Source organism: Rhipicephalus microplus, chromosome X (genome assembly GCF_043290135.1).
Source record: "Rhipicephalus microplus isolate Deutch F79 chromosome X, USDA_Rmic, whole genome shotgun sequence".
In the NCBI taxonomy this organism is placed as follows: domain Eukaryota; kingdom Metazoa; phylum Arthropoda; class Arachnida; order Ixodida; family Ixodidae; genus Rhipicephalus; species Rhipicephalus microplus.
The window spans coordinates 282,338,057-282,351,152 of NC_134710.1; the positions used below are offsets into that span (position 1 = coordinate 282,338,057).

At 44.4% G+C, this 13,096-nt stretch overlaps 1 pseudogene; it reads left to right on the forward strand.

The window, feature by feature from the left end:
• The first annotated feature begins 4,646 nt into the window (after window positions 1-4,646).
• Window positions 4,647-5,994, forward strand: LOC119162193 (selenoprotein N-like; annotated as a pseudogene).
• Window positions 5,995-13,096: the final 7,102 nt, after the last annotated feature.

Below are 13,096 nucleotides of genomic sequence, written 5' to 3' on the forward strand. Positions count from 1 at the left end.
CTCTAGAAACCAGCTGAATGCATGAATTGATGGAACAATATAAGAAAATACTGCTATACATGGTTTTACATGTAAGTATACTACATTGCGACAACTACAAAACCGCTCAATCTTTCACACAAAAGAGGGAGATTATAGTACATTATAAAAAAATATCACGGACTCATGACACTACTCGGCTCAGTGTACACGTAATACAAAACTTCTCAATGTATCATACTAAATAGTACGACCAAAGAAATTGCCTGAAATACAATTTAGCACAATGCCAAATACAATGTGCTTCGTTCAGTGCGGGTGAGCACACACTTTGCCTAATATGTCATTTTCTTGTTTCCTGCAGCATCGAGTCATCGCAATTACTTTTGTCTTGGGCGAGTGATGTGGCCAATGGTTCCCGATGTGTAAAATTCAGTTGAATCCTTCTTTAAAACTGAGAATTATAGCAAAGGTAATCCTAATAAATTTTCCGGAACTTATTTTTATAATTATAATCTCGTACAATTGACTGTGACCATCTTAAACGTCTTTCGGATTCGCATTTGCCGTTTCGTTTTTCTTCTATCACGCCCTTCGACACCTGTCCGGCCGGCACTCTGCCTTCATTGCGATAGCAAATACATAGACACTCCCCGCTGTATTCTGCCACCGGCGTCGACGTCGGCGTCGATGTCACCGTCTCTAACCATATATGCATGTATACGTACCTATATATAAGAAAACGCAAGGAAGAAAAATAAAAAAAGACCATGGCGCGCGGAATGGAGCGCGGATGCTTCAAGTCCTGAATGCGCGGTGTTAACCACTGAGCCACCAATGAGCACGCACTGGAACTTTCAAACGGCAAGCAATTGATATTGCCGCGTTCCATTCCTCAAGTTTAGTTATCACCCCATTGCACCATACAATTCTCAGCGCAAACCGCGCCTGCAGTTTTCGAGAAGCTTCAGGACTGTAGTAGATCATTTCGATAAGATCACGCCTACTCCGCGAACTTCAGAGATTATTCTGGAACCTACGTCACTGCTAGCGATAACGCTAGAACATTCGATGGCAAGAGTGTAACTGCCGACGCAATTCGCCGCTTGTCAGTAGTTGATCGACGGCCGACGTTCCGTTCACCGCCATCCGTCCAAGACTACTACCGTAGTCCGACTTTCTGTTTACTGAGCACAGGTTCGCCCTGATAAACAATTTATTATTCGACTCGCAGTGTGCTCCATTCGTCCAAGTCACGACCTGGTGATATCTGGTGGAGGTGCTGTTTCTTCCAAGTACCGCACGACCTCTTCGAGTTTAAGGTGATGCTTTTTGGTCTTTGCACAGCGCCTGCAATTTTTCAACTTGTTATGGATACAGTACTGGCAGGATTGAAGTGGCGGACTTGCCTTGTGTACTTGGACGACGTCGTCACTGACAGTCCCGGCATGTCCTCACATAACGAGTCGAGTGATGTCAGTGGTAAGACGTGGCCATTAGTACCTTTCTTGTATCCTCGCGAGCGAGCGGGAAACATCAAGGTGCCCTGCCGTTGGATCGTCATGCAGGGTCTGCAGGAGTTCAGGTTGCCACGCACGATGGAGCCTGAGACTTCAAGAATTTGACATTACTGTCGTTTACAAGTCCGGCAAGAAACACTCCGACGCTGACTTTCTCTCTCGTGCGCCTGTCGACCAATCACCACCCGACGACCCGGATGATGGCTACTTCTGGGGAACCATAGCTGCCGACAACTTCGCTGAACGGCAGTGGGCCGACCCGGAACTTAAGGGCCTAATAGATTACCTCGAAGGCAGGACCGCCGAAGTCCCGAAGGTAATCATGTCCGCACTTGCGTCGTTCTTCATACAAAACGGCTTGCTCCAAAAGAAAAACTTTTCACCGCTTCCAGTCAAGTACCTCCTTGTGGTGCCTTCAGCTCTTCGACCAGAACTCCTGCAGGCCCTGCACAACGATCCTATGGCAGGGCACCTCGGTGTTTCCCACACCCTCACAAGGATTCAAGAAAGGTACTGCTGGCCACGTCTTATCACCGACGTTACTCGTTATGTGAGGACATTACGGGATTGTCAGCGACGCAAGATACCGCCGACAAGGCCAGCAAGACTTCTGCAGCCAATCGAACCACCTTGCCGACCATTTCAGCAGATTGGTATGGACCTTCTGGGGCCGTTTCCAACGTCGGCTTTGGGAAACAAGTGGATCGTGGTAGCTACCGACTATCTCACCCGTAACGCCGAGACAAAAGCCTTGCCCCAAGGCATTGCATCCGAGGTAGTTAAGTACTTCGTCGAAAATATCGTCCTACGTCACGGCGCCCCGGAGGTCCTCATCACCGACAGAGGAACGGCATTGACTGCTGACCTAACGCAAGTGATCTTGGCATAATACAGCCAGACAAACCACCGCCGGACGACAGCGTACCACCCACAGACCAACGGCCTCACTGAGCGGCGAAACAAGATCGCAGACATGCTGGCAGTGTACGTCGATGTCGAACACAAGACGTGGGACGCCATACTTTCGCACGTGACCTTCGCATACAACACGGTGGTGCAGGAGATGACGCAAACAAATTGGTCTATGGAAGGAGCCCAGCAACGACGCTCGATGCCATGTTACCCAACCTCACCGACGAAGAAAACCTTCATGTGTGTAAGTACCTTCAGCACACCGAAGAAGCCCGACAACTCGCGCGCCTCCGTATCAAGAACCAACAGACGACCGACAGCCGCCGTTACAATCTTCAACGACGCTTCGTGGAATACCAGCCTGGTGAACGTGTTTGGGTGTGGACGTCAATATGCCAACGTGGACTCAGTGAAAAGCTTCTGCGACGGTACTTCGGACCATACAGGGTGGTTTGACGGCTCGGCCCACTTGATTACGTGGTTTTTCCCCGACGGCATCACAAACTCTCAACGACGCCGATCACGACCTGAAGTCATCCATGTCACGCGCCTCAAGCCGTTTCAAGCGTGTTAACAAACTGAAACAATGTTTTTTTGTAATATTGCTGTATCGTAAATACTCATTGTACTTTCTTGCATTATTGTTGTACATTCATCTGTTAAAGCATCGGGACGATGCCTTTTTCAGAGGGGGGCAAGGCCACGTTCCATTCCTCAAGTTTTGTCATCGCCCCAATGCACTACACCATTCTCAGCGCAAACTGCGCCTGAAGTTTTCGAGAAGCTCCAGGACTGTAGTAGATAATTTCGATAAAATTACGTCCACTCCGCAAACTGTACAGATTATTCTGGAACCTACGTCACCGCCAGCGATAACGCTAGAATATCCGATGGTAAGAGTATAAATGCCGACGCACTTCGCCGCTTGTCAGTAGTTGATCGACGGCTGACGCTCCGTTTGCTGCCATCAGTTCAAGACTGCTACCTAGTCCGACTTTCCGTTTACTGGGCACAGGTTTGCCCAAATAAACAATTTATTATTCGACTCGTAGTGTGCTCCATTCGTCCACGTCAAGACCTCGGGGAGGGGGCACTATCTCGTTTTCAGCATTACCAGCAAGATGGCGCAAAGAGCGCGCGGAAGCACGCGTTCTCATTCTCACGCCTATTTTGCCCCTCAGAGTGGAGAACACGTCGTGTAAAAGGTGGATGCCCTCTCACGCGCCCTTATCTCACAATGCGACGATCGTACGTCTTAGCTGGCGTTGGGCTTTCACTAAGACGTTTCTGTTGTAGTTACCGGGCGCCCAAAGGTCACTGCAATCGTTACACAGCCTCTGTTTGCGAAAAGGGCGTGCTTTTCAGACATAGCGAAGTAACAACTAAGACACTTATTCGCGTTCGTCTGTACCTACCAGTAGGCTTTGTGTAACAATTGTGCTTTAGAAATGCGGGGCATGTTTTGATCTTCTTACCATTCGGCGCGTGACCTTCCAATTTGTTGCTATCACGTTCATTGCTTTGCCTTTGTGGCAAACTAAAGCTGCGACGTTTTTTCCTTAACATGATTGGCAAACTATGAGATGATGACGAGGAGAGTGCATAACCAGGATATAAACCGTTCGGGCATCGCAGCATAATTTCAGAGAATCTTCAGATAGGATTTCAGCCGGATGAATAGGAATACTGGGGGAAAAATTGCATTACATTAGAAAATGTGCACGGGTTATTTAGAGCAATGGTTTCACTTTCTCAATCCACATCTTTAAAAGCAGTGATACACAGCAGCAACTGCATAAAATGCATCAAGTGTATCTAGCCCCTTAAAAGTGGAGTGTTCATCCACGTTGTCCAGGTGCGAGACGCGTATGATGACCTTTTGGTACAATCTAATGAAACTTGAATAAGCCGGTTTCAACAAAACAAATTACGTCAAGATGGCGATTGGGACCTGGATAATTTAAAATTATTGTTGCGAGCGCAATGGCAGATGTAAAACCCATTACGGAAGTTGCAGTGCTATTCGACCTACACATTTTATTGATGAAAAATGGCGGTCTCGTACCCGCAGTACTTTGCAAATACATCTCGTAAGAAGATTCTTGGAAATTCTTCTGTATAGAGTGCGCACAGCGCGATGTAAAAACTGTAGATGTAAACTGCCACGATTGCCAATTCCTCGGCGTACCAACCCTATAAGCGACGATGTAGAAAGTTAACGCATAATTTGCGGCTATGACACCGTCGTGCAAGTTACGTCCGGGCGTAGTTATCGGTTCGGCCGCAATCGTCGCTGTCGCTGCGGTTCTCTTTTCGCTGACGTACTATCACCGTGACGGGCCTCTCGATAGCTTGAAACTGTTACGCATTAATCGATCGCCTGAAAAATGCCGCCTAATTCACTTTTGTGTACGCGGACGTCGGGTCATTACTCGCTTCGATACGTTTCGGTCGAGAGAGTAGAAGATGGGAAAGCCGAAACGTCGCGATACGAAGCTCCTTCCGAGGCATAGACGTCAGCTCGCTTACGAAAATTGTCGCTGAAGAGGTGTTGTCGGACTCCAACTGCAGCTTTTGTGCTCTCCTGTCATGGAATGAACCTCAGCAGCACGTAAGAACAGTGCCGCTGTCCAGGTTTTCGGCCTTCCTGCCACCTCGCGGTAACATTCACGGTTATCCCTGGTGGCTAGTGGAGGTGAAAGGCTCGCGGAACTCCGACGAACACATGGACGCAGATATATACGAACCGCCGGCGTTTGGAACACTAGCTAAGGCCCTACTCGGCTAGCTCTTCGGCATGTTTCATCGGAACGTCTTTCTTGATACGAGAGCGGCACCCGCTGAAACAGCTGCAGTTGTTATGAGAAGTGAGAATGGCACGCTGCATATCCTTTTCAGATCCCACGTCGAGTTCCAGATCAGCGCACCACCGTCGAGGTCGCTTTGGTTCACGCCCGCCCTGTTCCAAGGCCGACTGCTGGTGATCAGCGATGATCGGACCGTGCTGCATAACTTTGAAGCTCGCGTCCCTACCAACCGGCAGCTCAGTGTTGATCTGGAATGGCTAGCGAAAGAGCACAACAGTGACGTCCAGCAAACTGAAGTGGACATTGGAAAGGTTGCTGAAATGTTACTCAGCCTGGACTCTCCCGGTGGGCAGCTTGCTGAAATGCACTCGTCACTGATAAGCTCTAGCAAAAAGGGCGAGGCACTCATAAAGCTGCATCAAATGATTTTCCCATTCCTCAAGGTTCCGTACCACAACCTGATAGCAGCGGCGGCAGAAGCCAAGCGGCACGGAAAGCTAGTCCACTCCATCGTGACTTGGGGTCCGCTGGATGACCAGTCGTTCCGAGGAAGTGCTCGAACCCTGCGTCATGGTCCGCTCGCTTTTTCTGCGATTCAAGAGCTCCTGCAGGCTTACATTGTCAGCTCTTGGAGCCTGACGGCCGAGCTACAAGGGCATGGCAGCTTCCAAGCTGATCGAGCAACGAAAGAAATGGCTGCAGCCTGCCTCAACGAGTACAAATTTCCCGTCCAGATTGTGTGCCTTCTACATTCTGTATATTTTCCTATGAACTAGTGCGTTACAAAGACAACTTGTGAAGGTAATGAGGGTATTGCTATAGAACGCTTTCTATGGGTGCTTGTTCATTGCATAGAATTGTGTGCTTGTTTAATGTCACAATCTCGCCCACTGCAATTCTTATCTCAGCTACCACGAGTTTAAACTTGCTTTTTAACTGAAAAAATAAGAACGTTGGTAACCAATGATGTGGGTGGCTGTTACATCGTAATGCAAATTATAAGCTGCATCCTGGGCGAGGAGAGCAGCTCCCACGCACCTTCATTCAGTATGCATAACGTTCCACTAGCTTTGATAAAATTAGCCAATATACATTTTGTTGCCGCTATGCGAATACACACAAGCACACAGAGAAGAATTTGGGGCTCGTGTGTCTCTTTCCTTTCCTCTTTTTGATATTTCTAGCATTTCGCCAGTTGCGAAATTGTTACCAAAGTAAGACATCAACTCACCAAAAATTAAGTTCTTCTGTGGCGAAATACGTGTCATCTACCAAGTTAAATGAAAAGTGAACTCTTGCAAGCTCTGAAAAGAAACGTAAATATGATGTCCCTTACTTCGAGCATCCACCAAAAGCCACCGCCATTATTGGAATGACGTGTCTCACATAAAAAAACACCGCAATGAAGCTGCCACTGTGCCGTGTCTTCCAAAACTCCTTGTAAACTACGTGCATTGTGGGCATCGCCACTAAGCGTGCCGCCAATGCGTTCGAACACTAAGTTATATATGTATGTACACGGGCATCATGTGCCCCCCTCCCCCAAAAAATAGGACGTAAAGCTACTTTTTTTAGACGTGCAGCTTCAACACGCTAATAACCAGAGTTCTTCTAAAGTCACTTTAACAAACATTTTGGCTATACAAGGTAACAATGTCGATGACAGACGTATAAAGATGTTATAACACTGTGAATGGAATACTTTGAAACGCTCTCGAACACTCATTCCAAAGGTAACTATATTCCTCTCTTGTACACAAGTGCATCCGTTATTGCTTATTGTATACAAGAAGCACTATGAATAAATGCAGGGTTTAATCAATTTATTTTGTTTAAGTAGCGGAGCTTTTCAAATTCGAGGTTTATCCCTGTGGAGCGTAACGCACCTGTTTGTGTGTCGGTGTCGAGGAAATTGCACAAGTCCTACTACGCTCCTCCAAACAGCAAAATATCAGGAATTTTGAATTGGAACATCCATCACCGGCTTATTGTTTCGAATTGAAACATCCAACACCGGCATTCATCACCGGCTTATTATTACTTGATAAATAGTGTACATAGTGGCAAAACTTGTATATAATAAAGTTAAGTAAATTAATAGCAATATGATGTCTCCAGCTCTACAGTTTAACCAGTCTTCGCAACGTTAAAAGGGCCCCAACATTTCTTTTGAAACGCCTACGTCGGTGCTTGCTGCATCCACAGGTATTGGTACTCACCACCACTATTGCGAGGAGAAATGATGGCAGATGGCGTTGGGCTGTGATCAGATAAACATACCGTTAGTTGTAATCGATTGATATCTGGCATTTAACATCCCAAAACCACCATTTGATAATGAGAGACGCCATAGTAGAGGGCTCCGAAAATGTCGACCACCTGGGGTTTTTTAACGTGCACCCAAATCTGAGCACACGGGCCTACAACATTTCCGCCTCCATCGTAAATGCAGCCGCCGCAGCCGGGATTCGATCCCGCAACCTGCGGGTTAGCAGCCGGGTACCTTAGCCACTAGACCACCACGGTGGGGCTACCGTTAGGTAAAATCGCGACGATTCATCAAAATAGGTATTACTATTGGGTTTCTTTTTTTAGCACAATTTTTCACTCAACGCGGAATAGACTAAAACTCAGTGATTTTTTCAGCTTGAAAACTGCAACGTCGGTTTGCGAGTGCGCTGAAAGCCATGACACTAGAGAAAACGCACCGGGGTCGCTCCAGGCACCGTTTCTTAAAGAAAGTGAAAGAAAAAAGTAAGCGCATTCATAGAGACGCCGTTACCATAAAAAAGTTTACTCAACAACAAAACATTATGGAAGCGTTCACAAGCTGCCTCATTTCGTACGAGTGGTTCACTCTTCATGCATCCAATTTTTTGTTACCATCGCAACACATTAAAAATGTATTGAATATTGTGGGCTATATGGCATGTAGGTTTCCCGTACGTCAATGTTTTCAGTTCATTTCATTGGTGGTTCATGCGTCACAGCTTGGGGAAACGTGGTGAGCCAATGCGCGAAAATTAAGTTGAGGACACGCGTCTATAATCTATTTTAAATACTCTATGCTGAATAACTTTAATTACCGTGCCCTTATCACTGAAGAGTTCTAATGCAATAATCTCTTCAACTTTTAGTCGAGACAACCCGAGAGTAAAATACGTAAGAGAGGGGGCGGAGAGAGACAAGGTCATTTAGGCAGCCTAGTTAGAAGATGGGAACCCTCAAACACTTGTTAAAAGTGATTTTTGAAAGATCAGTATTCTGATATTATAAAGAAGATTAATTTTGTGGAATTGAGAATGTTTATGCTGTTTCCGCTCTAAAAGTAGAGTTGCTCAATACGCCTATTTTGCTTATCAACAGTGCTATTGGGGCAACGTACAAACCTGCAGCAATGTCTCATATTTGTGTGATATTGTCTAATGTACATCCAGATCTCTTAGCTACCTTTGAAGGTAACAAAAATTTGCTGCTCTGAGAAAGGTATACGTCTCTGAATGAATTGCTATACTTGCATGGTAAGAGTACGTTCAGCATGTGGTCTTTTTTGATTTTGCATTTATTTTTGTAACACTGAGTGCTTTTATGTGTGCGCAACAGCTGATTATTCAATCGTTTCAGCCTGATCTGCTATGTGATAATTCTTATGTGACTTTTGTGGCTTTTTTGTTCTAGTTAGTCTCTGATACACATACAACTACTTAACCGCTTTATGTAGAATTTATTATGAGTAGCTGTCATCTGTCGGCAGAAGATGGGGTGCCTACGTAGACTGAGATTCACTAAAATGTTTCTCAATCGTCTCACTTTAACTCAAACGCACCAATATTTTGCTTGCTCAGACACACCCACACTCACCGCTCCTTCTGATTGTGAGTCAGTCAACACATGGGACTACTAGCGTATAAATGCCAGTTTAGACCATAGCGTTAAGTAACTTTACCATGAACACCTTGTATAATCAGTGCCCTATTCGACGCATTTTGATCTCGTGCCTTGAAATACGAGTTATCGATGGTTATAAAAAAGTAATGATATTTTTCTAAAACGATATGACTCACACGAGACATATTTATGATGAACTTCGAATCAAAGATTCTGCTAAAGAAAGGTCACACACCTCCATTCTCTGCACGCCTTCGAAATCATGTCTCTTACTAATAAATATTGGCATGGCGCATGAACACTTTGTGCTTTGAAGCATACATGTGTGAGCACGCTTGAGTATAAACTTGAGTCGTTGTAAGGCTGATAGTAATGCTGAAGTTTACTAGATAGACCTTGAGGATCAAAATACAATTAGCTAACTGTGACTCATTCTTGAAATATACATATCTTGAGGGCTCACTCCGACTCATACTCATCAAACTTTTTCTGATTCGGACACACCCAGACTCATATTTACAAAAATATCGCTCAGCAGGACTCATTCGGACTCAGTCATGGTTGAATCCGAGTGGGTCAAATTATTAGTAAGTTATTCGACCTATGGGCACTGCTGATGTCTCTCACGGGCCGCGAGATGAAAAAGCTACAAGGACCGCAGTTTTTCTTTTGGTGTTGGCTCGTCGGGGATACGATTGCATTTACTTAAAGAATAAAGCTCAGTATTTGTGCGATGTGAGCAATGGCTGACATAGAAAGCCCAGCGGAAATTTACCAATCTTCATCTGATTATCCATACGACAACGAGCACTGCACTACAAGCATGCGTAACTCAGTACATGTCCTCAGATATTAAGGTCGCCTGATTGCGTACACGTCGCCTCAAACGCTCTTAGATTTTGTCGGTTTACTGAGGGGTGCTTGACAATTAGTATGGCGGAAACCCTCCACCTATCGCTGTTGAGGTGTTCTCAATTGTTAACTACTGTTCAAACCAACCACCATTTTAGTATTTCAAGAAGAACAAGTTTTCACTTTCCCGTGCATTGCTAATTATGGCCCATTTCTTGGCAACCAATGGCTTTACGTGGACACCCTAGGCTGAGCAACTGCTAAGATAAAACAACGCTTGTTTTCATTCAGCTTCTCTTTAAAAAGCGCCTCCTCTTCTAAGAATTTATCCACTTGTCAAGAACATAACGGCATGTTTCAGGTTCTAATGAATTTTCTACATCTGATGAACCATTGCCCTCGGAATACCTTGCGGCAGAGAAGTACCATGTGGCTGTCGCATGAATATGAGCAGGCCGAATTTCAGACCTTTAGGACCAATTTTTTTTGCTGGCCACCTTCAATAACACGTCCAGTATCAGAGTCGGCCTGGATTTAGAAAACTGTTCAGATAAAATCAGAAGCGGAGGGTTGAGGCAGCGGTTAGCTTTTGAATAATTGCATAATAATATACCGCTGATAAACACATGGCTGGGCTCATTGTGCCTTCTGCACTGCACGTGAAAAAAAATATACTTCAGTTTGCTGCTAAATAGGTGCTTTAGGCTGCTTCTTTTGCACGATAGATATTGCCATTCCATGTTTGTGCAATATATAGGGTAGACAAATCAATATCACATTCTAGGTCACACAATCGAGTTAATGAGGTTGAATACAACGAGGAACGGCATTAAAAGGCATGGTACAGTAACATCTGTATTGTGTCTTTATATTTTGTGCTCAAGACTGATGGATACGTTGAGGAACAGCTCGCGGAATCACTACTGCTATGCAAGGGGTTTGACGCATGGCTTGGCGTTTTCTCAACATACACCGCATTTTTGAGACACTATTTTACGCGCCAATCCCATTCTGAAGTCTTTTTATTAATTGAACGCCGGCATGATTTGTAATACATAGAATAGCCTGTCAGTTTGGTTTTGCATCTACATTATTCGTTCCATATTACTTGTCTGAAATTCACCTGTTTCTTTTTTTATATCTGGTGAGACGTGCCTTTTTTGGCATAAAGTAGTTTGCGCCTTCCTGGCATGCTGCTGCAAAGTTTTAGTTTTTTACAGGAGTTCTAATGCGATTGTGTATTTATTTTTCTTAATATAATATTGTTGGAACGTTGTCTATCACCTAATACCTAGTCCTAATTTAACTATGTTTAACTGAAGATAGTTCATGCAAACCTTGTCCTTTTTTTGTAAAGCTGCACAATGTCCGTATCATTCGAAAGTACTTAGAATGGTTGTTAAGCGTATTATACGGCTGGTAGTCACGATATTGCATGAGTGGAACACTTGCTGGCCATATATAATCATTCTACAGTAGGGAAAGTAGCGCACTTTTAAACATAGACAACGAAGACAAGAAACACACTCGGAACTAAATTAATTTCAGAAAATCGCTGTATATATGTTCACCCACGCTGACCCTGAGTGACACAGAAAGGAAATAACAGGCAGTAAAAGTTATCTAGTATGAAACTTTGTGCACATAACGGTAAATAACTCACAGCAAGTGTAGAAATGAGCTAAAGAGTTGATAGTTTCTTACACACGAAATACAATATTCGCATGCGCAAGCCATAAAAACAGAACATCTGTAGCCTGTACACTTCGAAGAAACAAAAGCGTCAACGTATAAAAAAACTAAAAATGTGCACTTCAGGGCAATATTCAATACGATCAAATAGAACTTACACGCGCTCAACATCGAAGTCGGCAGCAAAAACCAGCGTTACTATTTTATACAACACACTTTCAATCAAAGCCCTTCCAGGAAGGTTGCTTCCCGATTACTCAGTGAAAACGATGGCTCACTAATGCTGCAGCCTTTTGTTTGTTATGTGAAACGATTCAACTATTTTTCTGGTTATTTCGTCTTCGTGATGAAAAACCCCTGTGGTGCCATCAACCACCAAGTAGTGGAAAGCAGTCACACTGAGAACAGTGTCTCTTCAAGTGGGTGTATTTACTTGTTATTAAAAATCTGTAATGTTCCAACAGCTTGGTTTTCAGACACCGACCAGTCTGGCCAATTTCAAATATCCCACACGATAGGGGTAAACGATATACAACGGATAATTTACATCTAAAAAACTTTGTTTTATGGTTTATGTGGCAACTGCGACATTACATTTTCCCGTCACGAAAACCTTGCGGTCCAGTTTTGCAAATATTCTACCAAGCTTCTTGGGTGCTAAAAAAGTACATTTAGGCCGAACCTATTACCTACGCTTTTTATTTTGGGTGCTGTACCGTGCGCCTACAGTATAGACACTACCTTTTTTTAATCAATTGTTGCTATTATTGCGTTCCTTCCGATACTTCGTACGAGCTTACTCAGCTTGTTTGCTGATTGTTGTTGTCTATGTTGAAAAACTGTAGATCCCACGTGCACAGGGAATCGATTATATGCGAAGCACGAATGAGGAAGGCTGCGATGTCATTTTAAAATCAGCCCAACCTTACGAAGAGGACGTATATTATGACGTACATGACTTCCATGTCATGATTATAATTATGAACGTGTCATTCACCTTCATCACCTATTCGTGACACTTTATACCAAATTAGGTGTATGTGAAGCTATAAAAACGGCCCTGATCGCTATATGAGCGTAGCATGTAGTTACATTTAACAAGACATGCGTGTCTTGACTATCACGTTTGGACGTGTCATTCACCTTCATCGTCTGTCGGTGTCACGTAATACTGAATTTGGTATATATGAAGCTAGAGAAATGGCCACGAGCGCATCATGAGCGTGAAATGTAGTCACGTTCTTACATGACACGCATCTCATGACTATCATGTTTGCACCAGTCATTACTTTCGTAATGCATTCATGTCCCGCAATAATAAATTTGGTAAAGGTGAAGCTAGCGAAATGACCGCGAGCGCACCATGAGCATGGCGTGTAGTCGTGATCTACATGACATGCATGTCGCGATTTCCATGTAAGGGCCTTTGACTTATGTTTGCCATGC